The following is a 24,667-nucleotide window of genomic DNA, read 5'->3' as shown; positions in this document are numbered from 1 at the left end:
GCGGCAGGGGCTGGGGGTGGCGGCTAGACCGGGAGTCACACCCGCTGGCACCCCGGCCCGGCCCGGCGCGCGGCTGCAGGGGATCCCTCGGGCCCGCGGAGCGGCGCACGGAGCCGGGCCGGGGGCGCCCCGCCTCCCCCACCCTCCACCCCCGCCCACTCGGGCGCCCGTGATTGGCTCCGCCCGCCCCTGGCTGCGCGCCGAAGCCCGCCTCCCTCGCAGCTAAAGCAGACGGTACCCGGAGCGGAGCGAGCCAGAAGGGAGCATGGTCCCCGCGCCGCGGCCGCGCCAGCCCCCGCGCCGCCGCCGCCGTCCCCGCCACCGCGGATCCAGCCGCAGCTCCAGCCCCGGCCCCGGCCCCGCAGCGCCCGCCCGCAACCCCGGCGGTCGCCGCGCCTGAGCGCAGCCCCCGCCCGGAGCCCGAGCCCCGAGCCCGGAGCCAGCCCCAGCCCCGCGGCCGCCGCGGCTGCGGGAGAGGGCGGGGGCGATGCTGCCGGAGCCGCCGCCGCCGCCGCCGCCTCGATGAGAGCCGCGCCGCACCGCGCATAGCCGCACCGGCTGACGGGCAGCAGGACCAGCTTGCCTCTCCGGGCATCCTCCCTGGGCTGCCGGGAGGCGGCGGCGGCCGACAGGAGGAGAGGAGAAGGCGGAGAGCAGGAACGCGAGGAGCTGGACCTGGATCCGTTTTTCCCGGTCAGGACCCGAGCGGCCCCAGCTACCGCTGCCCGCCGGCGCCGTGCCCTCTCCATCAGCCCTCCTGAGCCCACCCGCGACCCCGGGCTCCCTGCGCGTCGGGCCGGGGCCGGAGCGGCGCGGCCAGAGGTAAGAGCAGGGCCAGGCTGGGACGCCCAAGATGCAGCGCCGGGGCCCCAGGGTGCTGGCGGCAGTGCGGGGCCAGGCCGGGCTTGGAAGCGGGGCCCTGGAACCCGGAACGTTGGGCTCGGCTTTGGCTCCGGCGGCGGCAGCGGCGGCGGCAGGAGCCTCCCGCGTCTGGACTCGCAAGGCTGCAGGAGCCCCTGCGCCTGCGCTGCTCTAGGGGGGAATAAAAGGGGGGAAAAACTTCCTGCCCCCGGGTGTGCGTGCACTGGGGCTGCCCGGGGCCGCTGTCGTGGGGGTCGGGGGTGGCTGGAAGCGAGCGTGACCCCCGGCCGGGGCAGCCCAGGTGCTGGGCCCCGCACGCGCGCCCCTCTCCAGGCCACCTCCCCCTGAACGGCCCAGGGCCCCTGCGGGGGGCCAGGCGGCACCGGAGGGCTGCTCCTCGGGGCTGCTGCGCGCCCTGCCCTTTGGGGAAGCGGCACGCCTCTGTGCGGCCAGAAACCAGGTAGGGGTTTCCGCCCCTGGAGCGCTCAGACCCCTCATTTGGGGACCGGGTGTCGCCACTCAATCCCAAGTAACTTTGGAGGTAGAGGAGCCTGAAAACCGTCTGGAGGGACCTGCACAGACCTAGTGCTGACCGCCCCCCCCCCCAACACACACACACACACCACTGCTTCTCTTGAAACCTTGTGGGTGCCTGCGTGAGCTCACGGGACAGCGGGGAGGGCTTGTTGATGTGCGGGATGGCGTGGAGCCGGGAGACGTGTCGGGAGGGAGGGCGGGCGCGCGCCCCCTGAGGCGCACGTCCTGGTCCCCGTGGCCTGGAGCTGGCCGACAACGCGAGGGGTATCTGCGGTCGCGCAGCGTGTGCCGGAGCTGAGCGGTGTCAGGCCGGGGCCCCGACGGAGGGTGTGCGCCCCCGGGACCCGGAGAAAGGAGCCGGGGGCCCGGTATAGTCCCAGCGGCTCCCGGGGGCTTCGCTCGGGGGAGACAGGGACCCGCTGTCTGCCCACGGCCATCCGTCTCGGCCGAGGGGGTGGCGGCGAAGAGCGAGTCCTGAGTCCGCCTGCGGAGAAGCCGGTGGTCTTGCCTGGGCTCTGGAACAGAGCGGCAGACGCGATCGGTCGGCGGGTCCCCCTGGGGGTCCCCTGGGATGCTGCCTGGCGAGGAGCTGCGGCGGCCGCCGTCCCTGCCGCTGTGCCCATGTTCTGCTCCCTCCCTACGGTGCGTGCGCCGCGGCGCGCCCCGGGCGCATCGCGGACGCAGGTATTTATGTGGCATTAGGCGAGACCTCGGCGCGGGAGGGACCAGACGTGGAGGACGCTAAGCTGCGGCTGCCCGCGAAACTTCCACTCGGCCGGCGCGGGGACGTGCCGGCTCCAGCGCCGCAGGCTCCAGCTTCGCTCGCGTCGGCCGAGCGGCGCTGGGATTTGGACTCCCCTCTCCGCGCCCCGGCAGCCGCGGACCTGTCCTGGTTACAGCTGTATTTACCCCGATTTCGGTCTCTTTAAAGTCCTCTGTCTCGTCACTCCCTTGCTTATCGCTGCCCCAGCCTGGGGAGGGCAGATGGAAGGAATTGTTTCACTTTAGGATGAATGACAGAAGATTTAATTAGCACAGCTCATTCCTAATTTTTTTGTAATTATGGGGGAAGTGCGGAGCTAACTTTGTAATGCTTCTTTCGGGGGCGGGGGGAGTGCGGGGAGGACGATGAACGACTTGACAGATTGTGCCTCCTGACACTTACAGCAAACGTGTCCAGTAAAGCACAGGTGAGCGCTTCAAAGGCGGGCGGCCTGCATACCTCTGATTAGGCTCAGAGTCTCGGTATTTACACAGGTGTGGAGCCGTGTGCCACTAATGAACACAGCCTTGGTCCCATACGTTGCTCTGGAGTGCACTTGATTTATCACCCTGCTGCAAATCAGGGAATTGCTAGCATATGTGCCCTTAAACCTTATATGAATTTAATGACATTTAAATTAGTTTATGGGCCAGTGCATTGAACCAATTTTAATAACTTTTCCGCACAAGCATCTTTCACACCGTTATTTGTCTGTGGTTAGGAAAAACCCTTTCTTCTGTTCAGTCTCTCCAGGTCTGGTGCAGTCAGAGAAATGTGTAGGTCTCCAACTTTGATTTGCAAGCAACAATCCAAACGAAATACCTAGAGTTTTACTGAAATAAAATATCCTATGGTAGCCATGGTAACAAATAGATTAAGGGTTATTGGTTTCCATCTGTATGTGAGGGGGATGGAGAGCTGGTGCTGTGTCTTTTTAATTATGTTTCTAATGAGTGGTGGTCATACTTCAAGGACTCAGTGTGGGAGATAAGCGAGCCTGAGATTCAGTTTTGTGAGGGGTTTACTGGAACAAAGACTTAGGAGTGCCCAAGAGGATGACTTCTGCTAACTGCAGCTCCTTATATCCAGAAAGCAAATGGATAGAACCTTTTTTTTGTTTGTTTTGTTTTGCAAGTAGATGAGAATTGAGTCAGTCCTTTTAAGATTAGAAAATGTATTTTGCTTATAAGCTCTTACCAGAGGAACCTGTAAATCCAGCCCCTGTTTTCTAGAAATAAACATGTTTCAAGTATGGATGGTGGTGTGGCTGGAGTGTCACAGTTGTTATCAACACCTGTCAGTCCAAGTGAGGCATATCATTAGTCTATTCAAATCTTGCCTATTTCAATATTCATGCATTTCCATGGTGATCCTTTCCGTTTTTATTTACTTAGTCAACCTTATAAATCTTTGGCATCAATTTCAATCGTGCCATCTTTTTTTCCCCATTTATCTATGGATTTCACTACAAATCTTTCCCAGTTAGAAGCATATCTTCTTTTTTCTTGCTAGTTTACAAAAGTTTACGCTATTCCCGGCTACATGCAGATATCAAGGAGTTAATTTTTTAATAGACTCAAACCACTGATGCTAGTGTGGTTTGTTAGCATCTCATTTGATATGTGAATGCATTGTTATTTTTTTTTCCTTTGAATGGGCTTACTGTAAATATTTCTCAGTTTATCATCTGGAGATATCAGTTTAATCTGAATTTGACTAAAGTGTTTCCTTCCTTCTTTCCTTATTTTTTTTTCCCGCCAACCTGGTTATGTTCTCAAGGATTCTTTGTGTCTTCAGCTATGCCGGGCTCCGAGAGACCACGAAGCTATGCGTTAGAGTGGGCCTATCCTTCTAAAATCTTTGTCTTCTAGTAGCGGCCAAAGACAGAAGGTTCCAGAACACCAGAGGATTTCTCAAATGCAGTATGCATTTGATTGCATGGTCTAGTATCTCTAGGACCACTGTGGCATCGTCAGTCTACTGCACAGGCAGTTTTACTTAAATGCAAGAGATGACTTCGCTCATCCGCTTTCAACTTTGCCTTCTAATGATGCCGTCCCATGCTAATCACCACCCTGTATATTTCAGAAATATCAAGGCAAGCATTAGCACGCTACTGACTTATTAGGATCGGGCAAAGTAATTGGAGCGCTTATGTTCAAAGTCAGATGGAGAAATGGAATTATAACCAACCTTGTGATTCTATCATCAGTCAACTAAATGCCTCCTTGTGGGGTCGCAGGAGGAAGAAACACGGTGAATAAGAAACCCAGCCCCTGATGGTGCTAGGTAGGATAAACTGGGGCAGTTATCCCAGAAGGTGACTAGGGAATAAGAACTCTCCTTACGAACAGACAAAATCCCCAGGCCTTTTATGTCCCTTTGACTGTGCCAGGCACATGTCAGCACAAACCGTGAAAAGCTGTAGTTTGTCCAGAAGGAAGTCACTTGCGATGACTTAAATCTAGGGTCATCTCCTAATGTGCTAGGAAAGTAGGTAAAGTAATCCCTGGAGAGTGCTTTGATTTGAAGTAAATTTTAGCAGAGAAAACGATCTGGATCATTTTGATTTAGAAGGAAGAGCTTGTTGGAATTCTTGACCTGAAGCTTGGATCTAACATGCTGCTAGCAGGGCCACTGTGCAAGCAAACTGTATGTGGTTCTTCCTGGAATCACCCTGCACTGCTTCTCCCCAAGTCCCGGGTCAGAGAGCTCATCGGTGCCAGCTTCGAGGAAATCATTTGGAAACGAGAACACTGAAGCTGCAAATTAAGAGGTGGCAAGTTGAACGCTTGGCCACAGAGTTCTCGGTGAAATGGACTTTAGCGTTTGGGGGCATGTCCCCCTCTAGGGTGGGGCGGGGGCAGATTTCTCATCTCCCACAAGAGAAAGCATCTGCATGAAATTCAGATGGCTCGGAGGCTGTCAGTGCTGCAGCAGCAGATGACGGCTCAGAAGCTGGGAGAACAAGGAGATGGGAGAGGATCCGGTTAGGCAGAGAGCTCTGCTCCTCGGATGCTCAAAGGCTACTGTCGGCCCCCCTGGATGTCTATGTTTATCATCTGTTTTCTAGATTTTTTGCAATTTTTAGGTGACCGATTTATGGATATACCAAATATATACATATGTGTACACAATATGCATCCTGTACTTTTTAAGTTGTAAGTCAAAAATACGTAGAACTTTGCATCTTACTGTGTTTCAGTAATATTACTATTCATTGTCGGGGATTAGGTCTCCAGAACGTCTTCATCTTGCAGTGCTGAAATTGTATCTACTACATGCCCAACCCCGTGTTCCCCAACCCCACCGTCCCACTTCCTATGAATTTGACTACTGTAGAAATCTCGTATAGTATTTGTCTATTTGTGACGGCGTGTTGCACTTCTAATGGCTCCCAGGTTCATCACACATTGTCGAACGTGACAGGAGCTCCTTCCTTTTTAAGGCTGAATAATATTCCATTGTGTATAGGTCACAGTTTTGCTTATCCATTTATCCTTCAACGAACATTTGGGTTGCTCCCACCTCTTGGCCAGGTGCAAATCATACCACCGTGAATATGAGTGTGCATATGTTTTTGCGATCTTGCTTTTGACTCTTTTGGGTAAGCACTCTAACATGGGGTTGCTGTATCCTGCTGTGCTTAGCACTAACAAATACAGGGCTTCTGTTTAGGAGACCTGGGGAGAATGCAAACAGGATGCTGTCGGTGAGGAAGGTGGTCTTCCTCTGTGCGTGCATTCCCTGCATTCCCTTGAGAGGCTCCTAGATCTCTTAGGCCATGCCTCGGGGGCTTCCCCTAGTTCAGACCACACTGCAGAGTGGGTGAAAGCAAGGGCTTCATGTCAGAGTTGAGGTCCAGGCTCTGATGCCTGCTGGCTGTGTGACCTTGGGAAGATCCTTAACCTCACTAAGCCTCAGCTGGCTTTTATGAAAACAGAGGGAATCATCACAGCTTTCTAGGGTGCTTATGAGGGCTCAGAGATACCGCGTTGCAGGTTTTGCTGGTGTGATCAGGCACACAGCTCGGGCAGAGGAGCAGCAATGGAAGAGGTGGCAACAACCCCTCGGCGTCTGTCCCCTCAAAGTCAAAACATAACTGTTTTTATTATTTGAAAGACAGAGCCAGAGAGACCTTCTATCTGCTGGTTCATATCCCAAATGCCCGTGAGAGCTAGGACGGTGGGCCCGGATGAAGCCAGGAGCCTGGAACTCCATCCAGGTCTCCCGAGTGGATGGCAGGGACCGAAGCACTTGAGCCCCCTTCTGCTGCCTCCCAGGCTCATCATGCTGCATCACGGCACGTGTAACGTATTGTGTCCTGTGAGTCTCATTATCAGTACTTCTGAAAAGCATTGGAGATTTGCATCACAATTCTAACCGTTAAAAAGATCCTTGAGTTGATTTGATGTATGAACTTTTAATTCCATTTTTAGTATCTTGATTTCAGAGTTGATGTAGGTTTTCGAGGTCAGTTAATCTACCTATTATTCAATCACCAACCTTTATCAAGTCCCAATAATATAATAATAATAGCTTCCAGTTATGGCTGCCCACTATATTTTAGTACTTTACATATATTATCTGTAATCCTCATATCAACGCTGCGAGGTAGGGATTATCCACGGTTTCTAAATGAAAACGAGGCACACAGAAAATCAACTAGCCCAAGGCCACAAGCCCTGCCGGTGCTGTTCGAGTGGTTTGAACACAGATCCATCGGCTGCCAATCTGTGTCTGCTGTACGTGCATGCTCGTGTGCCTGTGTGTTGTGCATGTGTGTGTGCCTCTGGGCTTTCCTGGCTCTCTAGACTAAGTCTTGATGCATCCACCCCACTTTACATACCTGGTGTGTGCCGGGCACTGCGCTGTCCGTGGTAATTAGCATTTTCCATGCAATGATTCCACTGGAAGGAATGTGAGCCTAAGAATATAAACAGGATTTGATCAACATTCATCACCCTTTTTGGATTGGCTCACCCACTTCCTTTACTGTGATTCCTGGAAGGCTAATGAGAAAACTTTTAGGAGCTTCCATGGCATCCTTTTCCATACTGAGCTGGCTTAGCAAATAAATAGCAAATCAAAGAGTTAAAAACACTGTGGGAAGGTTTAAGCCCAACCTGGGCTTGCTGATTTTTGCATTCTAGTGCTTAGCACAGTTCCTGGCATGGAAGTCTTTAGTTTAAAAAAAAAAAAATGTTTGTCTAGAAAAACACCCTTGAAGGAATCAGGAAGGGGACATCAAAGCCTGCTTTGGGGTTTTCTTTACATTCACTGGCTGCATAGTTATGTTCGGGGTTTGTCACCGTGTGAAACTTTCAGTACTATATTTGGGTCTGTATCTATCAAATACGCTTGTTGATGAGAGCTAACTAATCTAAATGGAATCTCCGAGAATTTATGACTTGAGACTTTACAGGCTAATTTTCTCTTGGAGCTCCGTCATTCCAGTGGTCACTTGAATCTCTCTGGCACTTTTAAGAGAAGCTTCCTTGCAAGGTGTCATCTGCATTTAGATTTTTTTTTTTTTTAATTTGTGGTGTTTCACAAAAGCATTGTTTTAAAGAAAAATAAGACACCTCGAAACTGGAGACAGCCATGAAAGGGCAGTAACGCTGTGTTTTCTGACTTCTTCTGCCCTATTTTTACTCTTTATATTAGCTTTTTTGCTGGAGATGGGTAGAGGGTGTGAACAAGCCTCAGGCACACACCACACAAAACGCATCTGCTTCCTGTTTTAACTCTTCCCACCTGCCGTCAGCCAAGTGGTGACTTCTGCAGTTTGAAATTCACCGGGAGAAAGCCCTGGTTGCAATGCTGCGGTCAAGACTGTCATTAAGTCACCCCACAGGAGGTGCTCGGAACGGCAGGCCCATCGCGGAGGGCTGGCCGTCCAAGGCTGGCACAGGCCACGCCTGCGCACTGCTCTGTCCAGCCTCCCGCTTTCCTTCCTGCCCGGCTTGCTTCCACTCCCACCGTAAACTAAAGGCAGGCTGGAGGCTTCCACTTCCTGCGCATCCCCACAGTGCTCTTAGGAGCAGATGCAGGGTGGGAGGAGCGAAGCTCCTGCAACAGGACTGCGTGTCTCTGCGCTGGGCAAGGCAGACTCCCGTCAAAGGCTCAGGCCAAGCTGGACACCGGACGCCTGCCACAGTGTCCCTTGTTTTCCTTTTGGTCATTGGCAGCATTGAGAAGTGGTGAGAAACAGGGGAACTTGGCATTTTAAAAGAATGATCTTACCGTTCGTGTTTGCCTTTTTTTTTTTTTTTAATTCTTTTTCAAATCTTCCAGCTTTTAAGCATTTTCTTTTGGATCAAAACTGCAGCTGACTTTAGTCTCCCAAGGAACTTTAATGATATATATTCAGCTCCTGGAGCTTCTAATGAGTATGGATCCCATGGCTGTTTACTGAGAAGGCACCGTGGAAAGAGCACAGGCTTCCCTGTGGTAGCTCATTTGATGCTCGCCCTGAGACACAGTGGTCTTATTCCCATTCTGCGGATGAGTTAGAGACACAAAGCGTTTGCCCAGTGTGAGATCAACAAACAAGGGTGCCGGGTGCCTGAGGTTGCGTGGGGATGGACGAACCTGTCCACCCTGCCACTGTCTTCCTATGGAGGCGAGAATAAATCAAAATCACTTACACAGAGTATGAATTGCCTATTAGAATAACAGAATAATCACACGTTTAGCCACATTGCTCACTGATTAACCACAGTTGACATAATAAGCTGAGGTCCAGCTCATTTTCTTTGAAGGCGAAAAAGACACGCAGAGGAATAGACCCACTGGGGTGATTTCAACTGCAGGTTGAGTCTCCCTTGGCCGAAATGCTTGTGCCAGAAGAAACTCGAATTTCAGCGTTTTTCAGATTTTGAAAAACTTTACATGTACATAATGAGGTATCTTGGGGACAGGACCCAGGTTTAAACACGGAATTCATTTATGTTTTCTGTGCCCCTCATACACATAGCCTGGAGGCAATTTTATACAATATTTTTAGTGCGCTTGGTTTTGACTGTGACCCATCTTGTGAGATCAGATATGGAATCTTCTACTTGTGGCATCATGTAGGTGCTCCAAAATGCCTGGATTTTGGAGGGTTTGAGCTTTCCAATACGTGGTTTAAGGCTGCTCAACCCCTGCCTTCACGCTGAAATTTACTGCCATCATCTTTGAAAACTGAACAAAAGTTCGATCCAGAGTTTACCTCCAAGGCTTACGTCTAACTGATTCCTTTTCTTTTGATCAGAAGGCTTCCTGGGGTGCACTATGAGAATTGAATGTTTGAAGATTAAACGCGTTCCTCTTTGCAAAGTGTGTAGAACGGTGCCAAGTTCTGAATCGCAGGAACAACTGGTTATTTCTTGATTCATCTTGGGGATCATGGTCGTCTTGAAGGCAAGCACTGCCTTTGTCCTTAGCCTTGGTCCTGGCAGGTCTAGAATCCCTTGTCAGTGCTGCCATTGGGATAACAAGTGAGCTGATTGTGTCCCGCCCAGCGGTGCTCCCTGTAGCCAGGGTAGGTAGACCAGCTGCCTGGTCTCTTCCACTCCGATGTGATTGCTCTCTTTGCTGGCTGGAAGGAGCTGTGTGTGCACCACCCCGTGGGTCCCCCAGATGCTGAGTGAGACCCCCGGCTCTTACCTCAGGAACCTTATCCCCGCCCCTACACACCTGGAGGCCATGCTATTACCAGTCAGCACCTTTTTACCCACTTGAGAGATGCGGAGGTTATTTTGCTCACTTTAATTTCTGGATCGGTTCTTTTGCCATCAGATTCTCTTCCTGGGTGATGTGAAGAAGTCTAAGCTGACCTTGCTCTGATTTATTTTTCTGAGCCAAAGTCAAGGGCCACAGGATTTGGGAAGTAGAAGAGGCACATTTGGAAGCTGGGCTGGGGCAATGGGAAGACTGCGTGCAGCGTGCATGTCTGGCTGGCTGGGCCTTCTAGGAAAGAGCCTGCTGGAAGGGGGAACGCTGTAATCTATTCGGTTCATGCTGTTCCAACCAGCTTTAATCATCAAAACTTGAATAATACTCTAACTGGGAAAGGAACATATTTCTCGCTGCAGCCTAGCTGTGCCAAGGGGTAGCGCCCAAGCCTCCGTGTCTACAAGCTCAGCAACGCACTGGGAAGAGAGAGCACCTGCGCCGCCTCACGTGACGTGGGGAACCTGCCTCCCAGAGGAGAAAAGGGGTTTTCACGGAAACTGTGTTCCCCAGAAGTCGCCTTTTTCCTCTCTGTAAAGTCTCTCGTTTCCGGCGTCTGGCCAGGTCTCCTCTGGCACCCCTAGGGGGCAGACTGGCAGTGTGGGGGCTGAGCTCTCTGTGGGGTTGGGGGTGTGACTGTGAGGCCTGGAAGGCACCAGAGCTGGGGACACAGGGGAAGGTTGCAGGCAGCCCCGCAGAGCCATGGCAGAAAAGCAGCGTGCACTGCTGCCTTGCTGGGATAAAGACAGGCCAGCCGCCTTCCTGTGCCAAGGGCCGCAGCCCTGGGTTCCAGATGATGCCAGAGTCAGGGAGAGTCGGGGGGGGGGGGTCCCTGCTGCTCCCCGTGTGCTCTCCCTCACATCCCTGAGTGACAAGAGCATTCCAGAACCACAGCCCCAGTTGGGTTCCTGCTAGGGACTTAGGGCTTTCCCTCCTCGATTCTGCAGGAGCCACAAAAAGCCGTTTTTGTTCTTCAGGAGTCCTGGGGGAGTCTGTGGGGGCGCGGGGGGTGGGGGGCCTCCCAGAACTGTGAAGTCACAACTCCAGAGCTGTAACTGCTCGCTGTTTCTATTCCTGGTCTGCCTCCCGGAACGCCTGGATTCCACAAGCCTGTTTGAAAACTGGAGGAAACCCCTGGGCCAGATCTCTTTGGCCCTAGGAAGAGGGGGTGGCAGGTGTTGAGCTGGCCCTTACTCCTGTGCTAGGTGTGACGCGTGAGCTGTGGGGATGGGTGGACATGGGAAGTGGCTGTCTGAGGACTGAGCATGCGACACTGGGGAAGGCAAGACCTGGCTGTCAGGTCTGCGTGGTTACAATGATAGCTTGGGTTCAACTCAACAGACAGAAAACCTCCAATCAAAAAATGGGCAGAGGACTTGGATAGCTGCTTCTCCAAAGGAGACATACTAGTGACCAATACAGGCACAAAAAGATGCTCCACGCCAGCAGTCACCAGTGAGATGCAAATCAAAGCCACAGTGAAACCCCTACATCACACCCATTCAGGTGACAAAAAGACACAAGAAGTGTTTGTGAGGTTGTGGTGAAACTAGAACCCTTATGCACTGCTCCTAGAATGTAAAATGATGAAGCCCCCATGGAAAACGTTATGGATGTTGTTTTAAAAAAATTAAATGTAGAGTTAACATGATCCAGCAATTCTACTCCTGAGTATATCCCAAGAAAAGCAAAAGCTGGGCCTAGAACAAGCATTCATCCACTGATGTTTCCCATAGCAGCAGAGTTTGCAGTACCAAAAGCCAGAAGCAACCCAAGCGTCCATCAGCGGATGCATGGATAGACAATGCGCAGCACCTATGTACGATGGGATATCATTCAGCCTTGAAAAGGGAGGAACTTCTGGCCTGTGCCTTGACATGAATGGACCTCTAAGACATTGTGCTAAAGGAAGGGAGCAGTCACAGAAGGACACGTACTGTATGGTTCCACTTCTAGAAGGATTCTGAACTCAAGGAGCAGAAAGCACAACGGTGGTTACCAGGGCCTGGGCATAGGGAGTCATTGTTTAATGGGGAAAAAGTTCCAGTGTGAGCAGATGGAAGTGTGCTGGAGATGGTTTCAACAGTGTGTGTGGGGCCGGCGCTGTGGTGTAGCGGGTAAAGCTGCCACCTGCAGTGCCCACATTCCATATGGGCGCCGGTTCAAGTCCCAGCTTCTCCACTTTGTCTTTCAAATAAAATAAAATCTTTTAAAAAAAAAAGTTACATAGAGAGGTAGAGACAGAGAGAGAGGTCTTCCATCCACTGCTTCACTCCCCAGATGGCCGCAACGGCTGGAGCTGCGCTGATCCGAAGCCAGGAGCTTCTTCCAGGTCTCCCACGCGGGTGCAGGGGCCCAAGGACTTGGACCATCTTCCACTGCTATCCCAGGCCACAGCAGAGAGCTGGATCAGAAGAGGAGCAGCTGGGACTAGAACCAGTGCCCATATGAGATGCGGCGCTTCAGGCCAGGGCTTTAACCCGCTGCGCCACAGCGCTGGCCCCAGCTGTTCTACTTCTATTCCAGCTCTCTGCTATGGCTTGGGAAAGCAGAAGATGGCCCAAGTCCCTGGGCCCCTGCACCTACCTGCATGGGAGACCCAGAAGAAGCTCCTGGCTCCTGGCTTCGGATCGGCGCAGCTCCGGCTGTTGTGGCCAACTGGGGAGTGAACCAGCGGATGGAAGACCCCTCTCTCTTTCTGCCCCTCTTTCTCTCCCTTTGTAACTCTGACTTTCAAGTAAATAAATCTTAAAAAACAAAAAACAAAAAACTGTGTGTCCTGAATGCCATGGACATGGATAAGATGGGAAATTTTATGGTCGCATATTTTATCACAGTTTTTTTTTTTTTTTTTAAAAAAAGAGGTTTCTAAGCATTTTCCAAACTCATTCTCCTGATGTATTCTTTTTCAAATCCACTTGAGGAATTGTTGAACAGATTTCTTTCCCTAACTCCTACAGGGCATTTGCTGTATACCTCACCCCACACCAGGCGTCGCGTTTGTTTGAGCTACACTAGTTGAGGGGATAGAACGAAATCCACAGACGTAAGGGTCCCGTTCACTGAGTTCCAGTAATTGCATGTACCTGTGTAACCAGACATAAAATACTGTTCCACCCCAGAAGGTTCCCTCCTGCCTCTCTCCAATCAGCCCCCGCCTCTCCCCCACCACTTTCCTGTTTGATGTATTTGATTGGCAGCATGCCCAGGGTGAACCGTCCCCAGGTGACAGCGTTGTGTTGATTTACACTGAAGGTATGACATCCAGCAAGCCAGCCAATTTCTCCCCCGAAGGCCGTCCTGCAGGAAGCTAAATGGCTCTCAGGAGACTGCCCAGGGCCCCAGCGCTGCGGACAGGGTGTGGACACCCAGGACTGTGACAACCTGGTGCACCCATCCCCACCGATGCAGGTCGCCTGCACAACTGGTTAGATACCCGAGGCATCCCTTCCTCCTGGCCAGGGCTGGGTGCCCAGTCCCCAGGGGCTCAGCCTCCTGTTGTCTGGTTGGGAGCCCCAGGGGCTGGTTGCCATGTCTTATAGCACTTGGATGCCTTTAGTCCAGGGTTGAAGTGCCAGAAGCCATTGTGGCAGGTCATCGCCTGCCCGCCGTGGGCACAGGGGACCTGGGGTGGAGGAAGTGGGGTGCTCTGAGAGTCGCTGGGGGGTCAGGAAGGTGCGTTCCTGAATGGAAGGATTTTCCGCTGGTTTTAAGGAGCTGCTGCTGAGTGGGCGGAGCTGTTCTCATCGTCTCCCCTCTCCACTTCCTGTAGATGTCTCTCTGCCAGTTCAGATCCTGCCTGTCCCCCTGCCCGTGGGGACTGCCTGCTGGAGGGTCTGGAAGGGGCTGTGCGGGAGTCCTGAGCTGAGCCGCCTCGGTGCTCCAGGGGAAGGGGAGCTCGGGCACTCTTTGTATCCTCTGTTGACTTTGTTCTCAGGATCTTTGCCGACACTGGGCACATTTTGCGGTTTGGAGGAGCAAGGCAGAGAGAGAGAAGGGGAATGGCTTCTCCAGGACTGGCTGCTCAGAGGCAGAGCTGGAACCTGAGTCCCGCCCCTGCCCCACCCCAGAACCTGGAGAGGGGCCAGCCCGAGGATCCCGTGCTGTTTCGAGCAGTCCTGGTGCACAGCCGCATACCCTGGGGAGTTTCCTTCCAACCTTCTCAACTACTGTCACATGTAAACAGCGTGATTTCCTAAAACGTGGGCCTCCATGAGGGATCCCTTCACCAGGGCACCAAATGAGTCTGCACTTGGACCTGCGCCATGGAAGATCAACGTGGCTCCATCTCCCCATGCAGCAGTAAGACTCTTTCCAGGACCCTGTCCAAGACCTTGGGCCCGGGCACCCAGTGAAGGCCCTTGGCCTGTGTTTGGCTCCCAGGCCCCCTGGTCCATCTCTTTCTGTTTGCCTTGGGTTTGTGTCTCCCTCATGTCCCACCTGTGGGCTGCTCTGCCTGGCCTGGTTTGTCCTTGGATACGTTTGGGCCCTGAGGTAGGGCCAGCTGGCAAACCATGCCTTGTCTTTCTATTGATCAGAGAACCACAGGAAAAAGACAAAACATTTCTTTAGAAATTGAGAACAAAGATTCTAAAGTGACTCTATTGTAAGTTGGATTATTTGAGCAGAATAGTTTTTCATTAAGAAGGAAACTTGGTTAACGAAAATAAATTGGGGACATAAATACATAGATTTGGACACTTGCCACTTGTTAACATTTCAGTCAACAAATAGGATGAGGCCGGCGCCGCGGCTCACTAGGCTAATCCTCCGCCTTGCGGCGCCGGCACACCGGGTTCTAGTCCCGGTCAGGGAGCCGGATTCTGTCCCGTTTGCTCCTCTTCAAGGCCAGCTCTCTGCTGTGGCCAGGGAGTGCAGTGGAGGATGGCCCAAGTCCTTGGGCCCTGCACCCCATGGGAGACCAGGAGAAGTACCTGGCTCCTGCCATCGGATCAGCGCAGTGCGCCGGCCGCGGCGGCCATTGGAGGGTGAACCAATGGCAAAGGAAGACCTTTCTCTCTGTCTCTCTCTTTCTCTCACTGTCCACTCTGCCTGTCAAAAAATAAAAAATAAAATTAAAATAAAAGAATATGATTAGCCGAAAAATTCCCATCACCTTGTATTTTTGCTGTACCTTTTCCACGTTGGGAGGCATAAATCCCATCATGTTCCACTTGCCTACCGAATCCAGTACAGTACTGTGCTGTGTAGCTTTGCAGCCTGGAAGCAAGCAGCTATGCCGTGCAGCCTCGGTGTGTAGTCAGCTCTGCCGTCGTCAACCTAAATAGCAACCCCAACACCAGTCAGAAGAATGCTGTTTAGGCAGGAATGCTAAATCATTGCAATGGGAATACTGGAACATCACCCGAGGAATAGGCCTGGCCTAGAAAATTATGGATGTATCCATAGAAGATGAGGCTTGAGGGAAAGACTTAGTAAGGCAAAGATGGGGAGGATGAGATCAGATATTTTGAAACAATCTTTGGCCACAGTGATTAATAACCAAGCTCAGAATAATCTGAGGCTGGACAGACGTTGACTGGGCGATGCCCTTGCTGGAGTGCTTTTCCTGCAAGGTTGCCGGGGCCTCTGCGGAACACTGTGGTTCTGGCCGCGTCTGGTGTGACAGTCACTGTCGGGCAGTTATGCGCAAGAACCCTTTCTGCATCACTCCCTGGCTTGCTTTATTTATGTCCCTTACGGTTGACCCAGGTGACTCCTTTTCGATTCTGAGAGCTCTCACATTCCGCTCCCACCATCGCGGTGGCTGTGGCCCTCTGTGGTGCTTGTACGCTGACAGCATCGCCTAATGCTGCGTTTCTCGGAACGTGTCCCAGTTCTGACGTGATGCCTGACTGTAGGGTGAGGTTAAGTGTCTAAAAACAAAGAACCTGGAAGACAGCCTGCAAATATGCCCTACTTTTACCAGTGGTCATCCTTCCTGTTTTAAAATTTTCTAGGTTTTTTTTTTCCCAAAAACCTTTTCCTTTTGGGATAACATGAAAACTTACCTAACAAGGGAAGGAAAAGTAAGGCTAATTATGCTGTACCCCTCCTCTCTGTTACCCATGCTTTTGTACATGTGACGAAACAGAAAACACGGGCCATGATGTAAAAGAACTTTTTAAAATAACCATTTTATTTAAAGGGGGAAAAGCAACAGCATACTTCCATATGATTCCATGTAATAATGTCCCTTGCCTTAGACAAATCAGTCTCTCTGGATTCTGCGCCACCCGGGGTTCCTTGTAAGACCAAGATTTGGAGGTTTTCTTCAAGGTAGCTGACGCAGGCTTACCTCTGCAAAGCTCGCCTCGTTGACTGTCGTGCCAGCGTTCTCAAATAACTGTGCCCCCACGTGGTCACATGCACCTGTACGGCGCATCCAGCAAAAACGGTTGGAACCAACCACATCCTGGATGGCAAAGTTTGCAATTTAATGATGTTGATGATGACAATAGTGTGTCCGAAGAGTGAGAAAGGGGAGGAAGACACCCAAAGAGAGAGAGAGAGAGAGAGTGTGTGTGTGTGTGTGTGTGTCTCCGATTGCAAGGGGGCCTGGCCAGAAGAGGTGGGAGCAGCCAGCCGGTAGCAGAGCCCCCTTGAGAATTCACAGTGGCTTCCTGAGGAGCGAGCTGGGTGCCACTGCCGGCCAGCTCCTCCGTGGCAGTCGCTCCCTGACAGTCTCCCTGGCAGTCTGCCAGAGGCAGTAAGTATACAGAGAACTGTGTTTTAATAGACGCTTTCCCTCGGATACAGATTTAAAATGAGGAAGAAACTTTCTGTTCCTCAGCCAGAGCAAAAAGCATTTTGCTGCTTGTGAAATGCTGGTGATTACAAGCTCATCTTACATAATTTTATTATTTCCCATTGCCGCCCGTCAATCTCAGGTGATGGTTTCCTGGGAGCAGAAAGGAGGCAGATTCTGGGCGATGATTTTTTTTTTAAAAAATGTCACCCAGTTATTATCAAATCATACAGAAGTTTAGCACGGAGAATAACGATCTCACTGATGATCTGCACGGCATCGGGACTTGCATTGCTAAGTCAGACATGCAGAGAAGAATGGAGCACTGTCTAATGGCCTCTTAGAAAATATATTTCCACTTGAACAAAGGGTTGATGGTGGAGGTTTTATAAAAAGGAAGCCTTTGAGAGTTATGAAGGAATTCTGTTGAATAACCCCCAGTTCAGAGATCTGTGACATTATTGAGGTGGTCCACTGTCACGCCCACAAGAGGGCATTTTCTCATCACTGCTGTTAAAAAAAAAAAAATCTGTTTTCTAAAAGGCAGCTGAGAGACGTTGGGGGAGGCCGGTGCTACTCAGCAGCAGGGGATGGGCGACAGCTGCCGTGGAGTCACGTGTCTGCTGCCACGTCGTGTGTCCAGGCGGCGTGTGAGCTGGTGCTGGCCGCTGGGAGTGTGCTCTCTCTGCTCACTCACTGTTTTTGTGATATCTTATTCCTAGAGTGACTGGGAACTAAGGGACTCCTTTACAAGAGCTGTCCCTGGATACAAGGACCCACAAGCCGGTATGCAGGGAGTCCATCAGTGACTTCAGTGCTACACTGACGGTCTAATAGTTTAAGACTGCCCACTCCAGGTTCTTCCCTTACAGTTTAGCGTGGATAGCGAGCCCGATAAGGAGCCTGCCCTCATGGAGCGCACCTTCTCCTCGGAGAAGCAGGGATCAGAAAGGGAAAGAAACACACACTGGAGGCTCATTCGTGACTGCAGATGTCATGAGAAAAACGGAACTGGGTTAGGGAAAGGGGTAGTAGCTATTTTGGATTGAGCACTTCGGCATCTTTCTCCAGTGAGAACAAATGATTCCAGTTTTGTTCAGTCAGCACCAATATTACTTGGCTTTCAGACACACTGAATCCTTTGAATTCCCCCTCTTCCACAAAGTTAGTCTTTGTGTTTATGTTAGACTATGAAACATGATGCAGACAGGAAGCAACTTGGGATTGCCAGGCATTTATTTGTGAAATAGCACTCAAAAGTCCCCATCCGAGTGGTTAAGCCACCACTTGGGCTGCCCGCGTCCATATCTGAGGACCTGGAGTTGAATTTAGGTCTTGCTTGCCATGCCAGCTTTCTCCTAATGTGGGTGATGGCTCACGAAGTTGGGTCCCTGCCACCAGATTGGGAGAGCCGGGACGAGTTCTGGGCTCCATGGAGTCGACCAATGGATGGGAGCTCACTTTCTCTCTCTGTCTCTGCTTTTCAAGTAAACACAAATAAATAATAAAAATGATCATCTACAGGGCCAGAGGAGGGAGTGCCATCCAGAAGCGTCTCCCTCTTCAATGGAAAACATCACAGGTTCCAAATGAGAACCCTTGACAAGCCCAAGAAGACAGCCAGGAGCGGGAATGTCCACTTCCCACACGTGCCTGCCTGTGCAGGAGGATATCAGATCACAGGGGCTGGGCGGGGACGCCCTCTCCCCTCCTCCCCACCCTGCAGCTTCGGGCTGAGAAGGCAGCACGGAAACAGCACAGCCTCTTTCTCTCCGTGAGCCCCCTGCCCGTGGCAGGAGCCGGCTGGAGGCTGGAAGGAATGGCTGTAACTGATTGAAGTCGGAGTTTTTCATCATCACTTGGGATTAGACGTTGTCATTTCTGAACTGAGACTGCATTTATGACTTGAATTTTTGTTTATCCAAGAAGTGGCGGAAGGTGTGTGGGACACCCCAAATTTTTTTCCAGGGCAAGGACTTCCACCACTGACCACATTTTAGCAGAATAGTGGAATACAAATGGGGTAATATATAATATATATGTGTGTGTGTGTGTATATATATATATATATAACCCCATCATTTAAAAAAAAAACACACACACATGCTTTAACACCAAAGAGTAGGAAGGACGTAATCCCAGACTAAAGGATGGTTAAATAAATTTACTGTTTTGGAAAATTCCCATCTGTCGCTCCCCCTCTTCATGGAGGAACGACACTAAACCCTGCCTAGGCTTCATATCCGAGTCACGGCACCATTATGTCACTCCCCGTCTTCGTGGAGGAACGACACAGGACCCTGCGCTGTTCTTCTGTCTGCTCGGCCCTCCCCGGGTTGGCTGCTGGTCCTTCCCAGGTTGGCTACCATCCCTTCCACCTCCGTGGAAGGGCGGTTCCCCCTGCCACATTCCCCACTTCCGCGGGGGAGCGGCACACCGCCAGCTGGCTCTCTCGGGGGCTGCACAGGTGTTCCCCTTAGATGTTCCTGGTGCATGCCGTCTCTCTCCTCCTTTATAGTCCTCTTCCACCAATCCCAACTCTGCTACCCACACACCGAGTACGCTGCTCTCCTCCAATCAGGAGCAGGTCCCACAGTTTATTGGTTGAACTGGAGGCAGCTGTGTAGAAGCTGTTTCCCTTCTCAGCGCCATATTGTGGGAAAGCAGATGCATAGAATAAGTCTTAATTCCAGTAACTTAGTCTAGTCCGAGTTGCTCCCAGTTGCTCCCCACACCCATCACCAGATTTTTCTCATCACCCACAGATCATGAGAACTTCTCCATAGACTGGTTCTGGTCAGGGGCCAGCATTCAGTTCCACAGGCCCTGCTCATGACTTCATCCATACTTTCCCCAACCTAGAGGAGCAGGCCACGTGTAGTGATGGTGTCTCTGTTGGCTCTGGCTCTGCAAGTCTGCCCAGCTGCCGGTCACAGCATACTAGCCTGAGAGCAGAAGGTGACATGCTCCCCACCCTGGAGGCTCCAGGACCCTTGATGAGGTGTCCAGCCCAAGGGCCACATGGCTATTTGAGAGCCATGTGGGAATTTCTAAAGCCAACAGTCAAAGCTTTATTTTGAACACACATTTTGAAAGGTCAGGCAGTATGGGCTGAGGAAGGCTTCAAGGGGGAGGTGAGCCTTGAACTTGGCCTTAAAGGATGAGCAGGTAGAAGAAACAGGAAGGTTGGATTATAATTAGTGATGTGTACATCTTTTAAAATTAACATGAGAAGCAACCCTTTAGACTAGCAGTTAAGACTGTGGCATCCTGCATCAGAGAGCCTGGGTTCAGTATCCAGCTAACAAAGACCCTGGTCAGCTCAAGGAGTTGAGTTCCTGCTACCCATGTTTGAGACCTGGATTCCATTCCTGGCTCCTGGCTCCTGGCTCCTGGCTCCTGCTGCAGCCCAGGCCATTGTGGGTTTTGGGGGAGTAAACCTATAGATGGATAATTTCTTTCCTTGTCCCTTCCCCTCAAATAAAATTTAATAAAGCTAGCATGGACCATATGTTGGTAATAAAAGCAACTTCCATTGTATAAAATTTTCTGATACAACAACCTGTGAGATGATCAGGGTTAGTATTTTATAATACGTTCTTCCAGTCTTCTGCTTTCACACATTTACAATAGTTAGGACCACGTTGCATGGGATATTGTCTTTTCTTTTTTTTTACTTTGACACAGTGGATGTTATCCCATGTCATTGAAAAGATTTTTTTATTATTTTTTTTTTTGACAGAGTGGACAGTGAGAGAGAGACAGAGAGAAAGGTCTTCCTTTTACCATTGGTTCACCCTCCAATGGCCGCCGCGGCCAGTGCACTGTGGCCAGCACACCGCGCTGATCCGAAGCCAGGAGCCAGGTGCCTCTCCTGGTCTCCCATGCGGGTACAGGGCCCAAGTACTTGGGCCATCCTCCACTGCACTCCCTGGCCACAGCAGAGAGCTGGCCTGGAAGAGGGGCTACCGGGACAGAATCCGGCTCCCCGACCGGGACTAGAACCTGGTGTGCCGGCACCGCTAGGTGGAGGATTAGCCTATTGAGCCGTGGCGCCGGCCGAAAAGATTCTTAAAACATCACTGTTGAGTGGCTACGTGGTATTCCTTCATGCCAGCATGGTGTTTCTGCTGTTCCTGTCGGATGTGTTTTTCTTTTCTACTCTAACACTCTGGTGGATATTCTCATATATCATTCTGGTTCCCAATCTCAGTAGCAGCGTCTGCCATGGCCCAGCTCGAAGGTGATATCAGCCACGTCACATTCGCCACTCGGGTCTCTGTTCATGGGAATGTAAGTAATGGTACCCACTTCACTGGTGGCTGCGTGAGATGCATGAGCTCATGTTTGGATAGAGTTCTAGAAATAGAATTACCGAGGTTTGATCTTTTAAAAATTATATAACTTTCCAATTATAAAAGTAATGTTCTTTATGGAAAATGTGAACAAAAAGAAAAACCATGCATAATCTCATCACTTAGAGAGAAAAACAATTAACATTTTAGAATCTATTATTTGTCACTTTTAACAGAATTGGGATCATTAATATGTCGTATCTCCTGCATTTTTTTTCCTGTTACCTTTGTGTTGATTTTTTTCCTTGTTTTTGGAAGCATGATCTTCGAAGGCTATATTTCATTCCATTCCTCTATAGGAATGTGTCGTACTTTATGTAACTGGGTTCTTAGAAAATTCAGTGATTTGCTGAAGGAAGACCACATTGCACCAAGATAGGGTTGAACAAATACCTGTAGGCAGCTGGGATTGTTTCTTTCGGATGTTTTGTGAGAGCTGGTGTCACTGAGTGAGATGCCAGTACTGATCTGTGCTGCCACGCTGCCCCCACAACAGCCTGAGCCACTCGTCCTCCCGACCACGGCGTGGCAACACTCGTCCCCCCCCCCCCCCCCGCCCCAACACACACACACGCTCCCTTTGGACGGTTTTGATTCCATCTTGGTCTGTGTGGGTAGGTGATCGAGGGTAACTCGTGCTCTCCATTTGTGCGTCTTCATTACCAGGGGGCTGGAGCACTGACAGTCCTGTCCTTTGCTGTTCTATTTAGATTTCTCCTTTTTCTCAGTGATTTGTAAGAGCTCTTTATGCAGAAGAGGATGTTAACCTTTCGATAGAACGTCGGAAAGGCAGTTCCCGGTTTATCATTTGTCTCTTGAATCCGTTTATGGATTCCAGGCTGCAAAGAGCCCTTTCTTTTGCATGCCTGCGCCCGACAGCCTTTGGCCATGCGATGTGCCCTCTCGTGGGGCTGCTCGGGGAGTCCGACCCCACCCTGGCTTCACGGATTTCCTCGTGTGCATTTTCTCCTACTCACTTTGCTATTCATTTTGCAGATTCTACTTTTTATCCCATTCTCTATTATACGATGGAAGATAGAAATTAATTTTTTCTCAACAGCTGGCTGATTTTTCCTGTTCTAGTTAGCCAGTAGTCTGTCTTTTCCCCAGCCTGAATTCCTGAATAGGCTAGGGTGTGTTTGCAGGATGCCCTTTCTGTTCTTCTCTGACCTACTATGTCACCACGACCCTTTTATCTACAAAAGCTTTTATTTTATGTTTTCAAATCATCTCGGCTAGTTGTCTTTTTCCAGAATATCTATGACTACTATCCCTGACCCATCTGCTACCCCACATGAACTTTAGAATCCTTTTTTAGCAAGCTAAAAAAAAAAAATCTTGAGTTTTTGCATGATATTCCTAAGAATTCAATGATGTCCTTGCACTGATTCGTGAAGATTCACTAACCCGAGTACATGATGAGTCCGTTCCAGGAACGCGCAACAACGTCTGTCCCTCTGGGTGTTTATTTGTGTTCCCTTCCGCGTCTCTCTCTAAATATCCATGGTCTTTGTGAAGCTCTGCCCTGCTCTTAGAAACTCTGCTCCTGGGTCTCTGGAAAGATAAGGTGGATCTCCCTGCCCTGCTGCATTTTCCAGTGATTCACGGCTGACAAAGAAGAGAGCCGTTCATCCCTGTGCGTTTATTTGATATTTTGCCAGGTTACTAAGCTTTCTTAGGGAACTTTTTGAAGTCTTTGGTAGCGTGCTGATCATTACATTTGAAAAATTCTACATACAACCGGTAGTGTCTGGGAAAGTACATGTTAGCATTTTTAAGAATCTTCATTAACCTGGAGGAAAACTGTCGTTTAGACCATTTCAATGCCAATTCTTTCCGATTGTAGACCGGAGCCCTGGTGATAGCAGTTATTTGGGGTGTGCCATCTCACATGCTGTCATACTTTTCCTGGAGAAGCAAGGGAGCCGAGGGGAGGCTGGGGCTCCCAGCCCTGCCTTGTGGGGAGAGTGAGAGGGGCTAGTCATAAGGAATCCTTGCAGTGCCAGCTCTGGGCATGGGCTGCAAACTGCAGACTGATGGGGTAGAGCCTGGCAGTGTTAATGTCAGGTTTCATTTCACCCAAAGGGACACTCGGCCACACCAACCTGAGTGATGAGACAGTCAGACTTTGCTTGTCCCAGGGCTGACCTTGCAGAACCTTCCAGCCCTCCATGCCTGGCACAAAGATCACCCCTTGATGTGAGCCAGAGAGAAGAGAGCTCCCAACCAGAATTAGGACCGCAACACCTAGGCGCTTCGTTCTCAGCAGCTGTTCCCAGCTCGCGGTCTGCCTCCGCCGCCTCCGAGTGACGGCCTTCCTCTTGCTGGTGGGGAAAGGGAGGCTTGCTCCTACCCGGCTTCTCCCTGGCATATGGCTGGAGGTGGGCACGGAATCTCCGCACATCCCCACACAGACGGCTCGCGCCCGTGCCCATGCCGTGCGTTCCTGCCGTTGGACGGCACAGCTCATCTTTTTCCTCCTTGCTTTCTGTGCCAGTTTGGGAAGGTTGTGTTTTTCCTGCTTGAAAATCTTCCTCGGAAGGAATATGTTGCCATCAGCGATTCCTCTGTGTTGTAGCTATCTCCCAGGAAGCCAGACTGCAAGGCAGTGTGGCTTCCCTCAATAAAACCCAAGCCCGTTATGCGTCGCTCAACAAATAGCTGAGTGCCTTCTGCGTGCCAGGCATTGTGCGTGGTGTGGGAACTCCACGGGTGAGTGCACACAAACATGGCGGGGCTTGTCCCCAGGGGGTTTGCAGGCTGGTGGGAAGATAGGTGCTGGGGGTGTCTCGGGAGTGCAAACAGCAGTGAAGGCCCCGCAGGAGGGCGGATCATGCTGCTATAGGAGGTGTTGGGATTCAGGGAGCAGGTGGTAACAGGTCTGAGTCAAAGGAATTTTTCACCTTAGGATTTAAAGGGAGGGGAAGCACGGGCAGGAGTAGGGATGGTGGGTTCCAGGCAGAGGGGACAAATGTGTAGGAGAGAAGGGGGCAGAGTTCAGCAGAGGTGAGAAGGCCAGAGGGACCAGAGAAATGAGAGCAGGGGGAAGCCGGGTGCAAGAGGGAGCCAGAGATTTAACCCGGGAGTGACCACCCAGGCTCTTGCAGCCTCATTGAGAGCCTTCGTCTTTATTGCAATAGCACCGCTGCCATTGACGGTGTAAAAGCAAGGGCCTGGCATTTTGCAAAGGTGGCTCTGGAGACCCTGTGGGAACCCGCTGCAGAGTACAAGGGGAGACATGGGGTGTGGCTAGAAGATGACAGCAGCTGGGACTGACGGTGCAGATAGGCCTGGCAACGTGGGTCTGTGATACTGAACAGGCCCAGCAGGCAGCCTGGGTGGTGGGGTGAAGGCAGAGAGGGCTGAGGGTGAAGCCTCCATCTCTGGTTCAAGGAACTGGAGCACTGGGGGCTCTGCTGCTGAGGATCCTGGTGGGGGGGGGGGGTCAGAGTGCTGGAGAAGATGGGGTTTCATCGAGGACTGAGTCACAGTGGGGGTGGCAGGTGGGCAGTTAGACGTGTGGGTCTGGCCTTGCTCCAGGAGAGCTCAAGGTCAGAGACGTGCACTTGGAGAAGGCACCCACGTTCAAGTCAGGGAGAGGAGTCTCGGCGGTAAGGGATCAGCTGAGGGCCTCTTGCTCCTCGGGGCTACATTGCTGTGAATTCATGCTTCCCGGCATGGGGA

The 24,667-nt window shown here is 51.3% G+C and overlaps 1 protein-coding gene across 2 annotated transcripts in view; it reads left to right on the top strand.

The window, feature by feature from the left end:
* The first annotated feature begins 255 nt into the window (after positions 1 to 255).
* The window catches only part of KLHL29 (kelch like family member 29), a 283,481-nt gene continuing 259,069 nt past the window's right edge, over positions 256 to 24,667 (top strand). Inside the window, exon 1 of one of the 2 annotated variants that reach the window (XM_008254789.5) lies at positions 256 to 822. The gene's annotated coding sequence lies outside the window, so the exon portion shown is untranslated. The remainder of the gene's footprint in view (positions 823 to 24,667) is intronic. The other variant, XM_008254788.5, reaches the window with a different exon arrangement.

Source organism: Oryctolagus cuniculus, chromosome 2 (genome assembly GCF_051225735.1).
Source record: "Oryctolagus cuniculus isolate XC-2025 breed Fujian yellow rabbit chromosome 2, ASM5122573v1, whole genome shotgun sequence".
Classification (NCBI taxonomy): Eukaryota; Metazoa; Chordata; class Mammalia; order Lagomorpha; family Leporidae; genus Oryctolagus; species Oryctolagus cuniculus.
The sequence above is the reverse complement of the archived record's forward strand: the minus strand, read 5'-3'. Positions and strand labels throughout refer to the sequence as shown.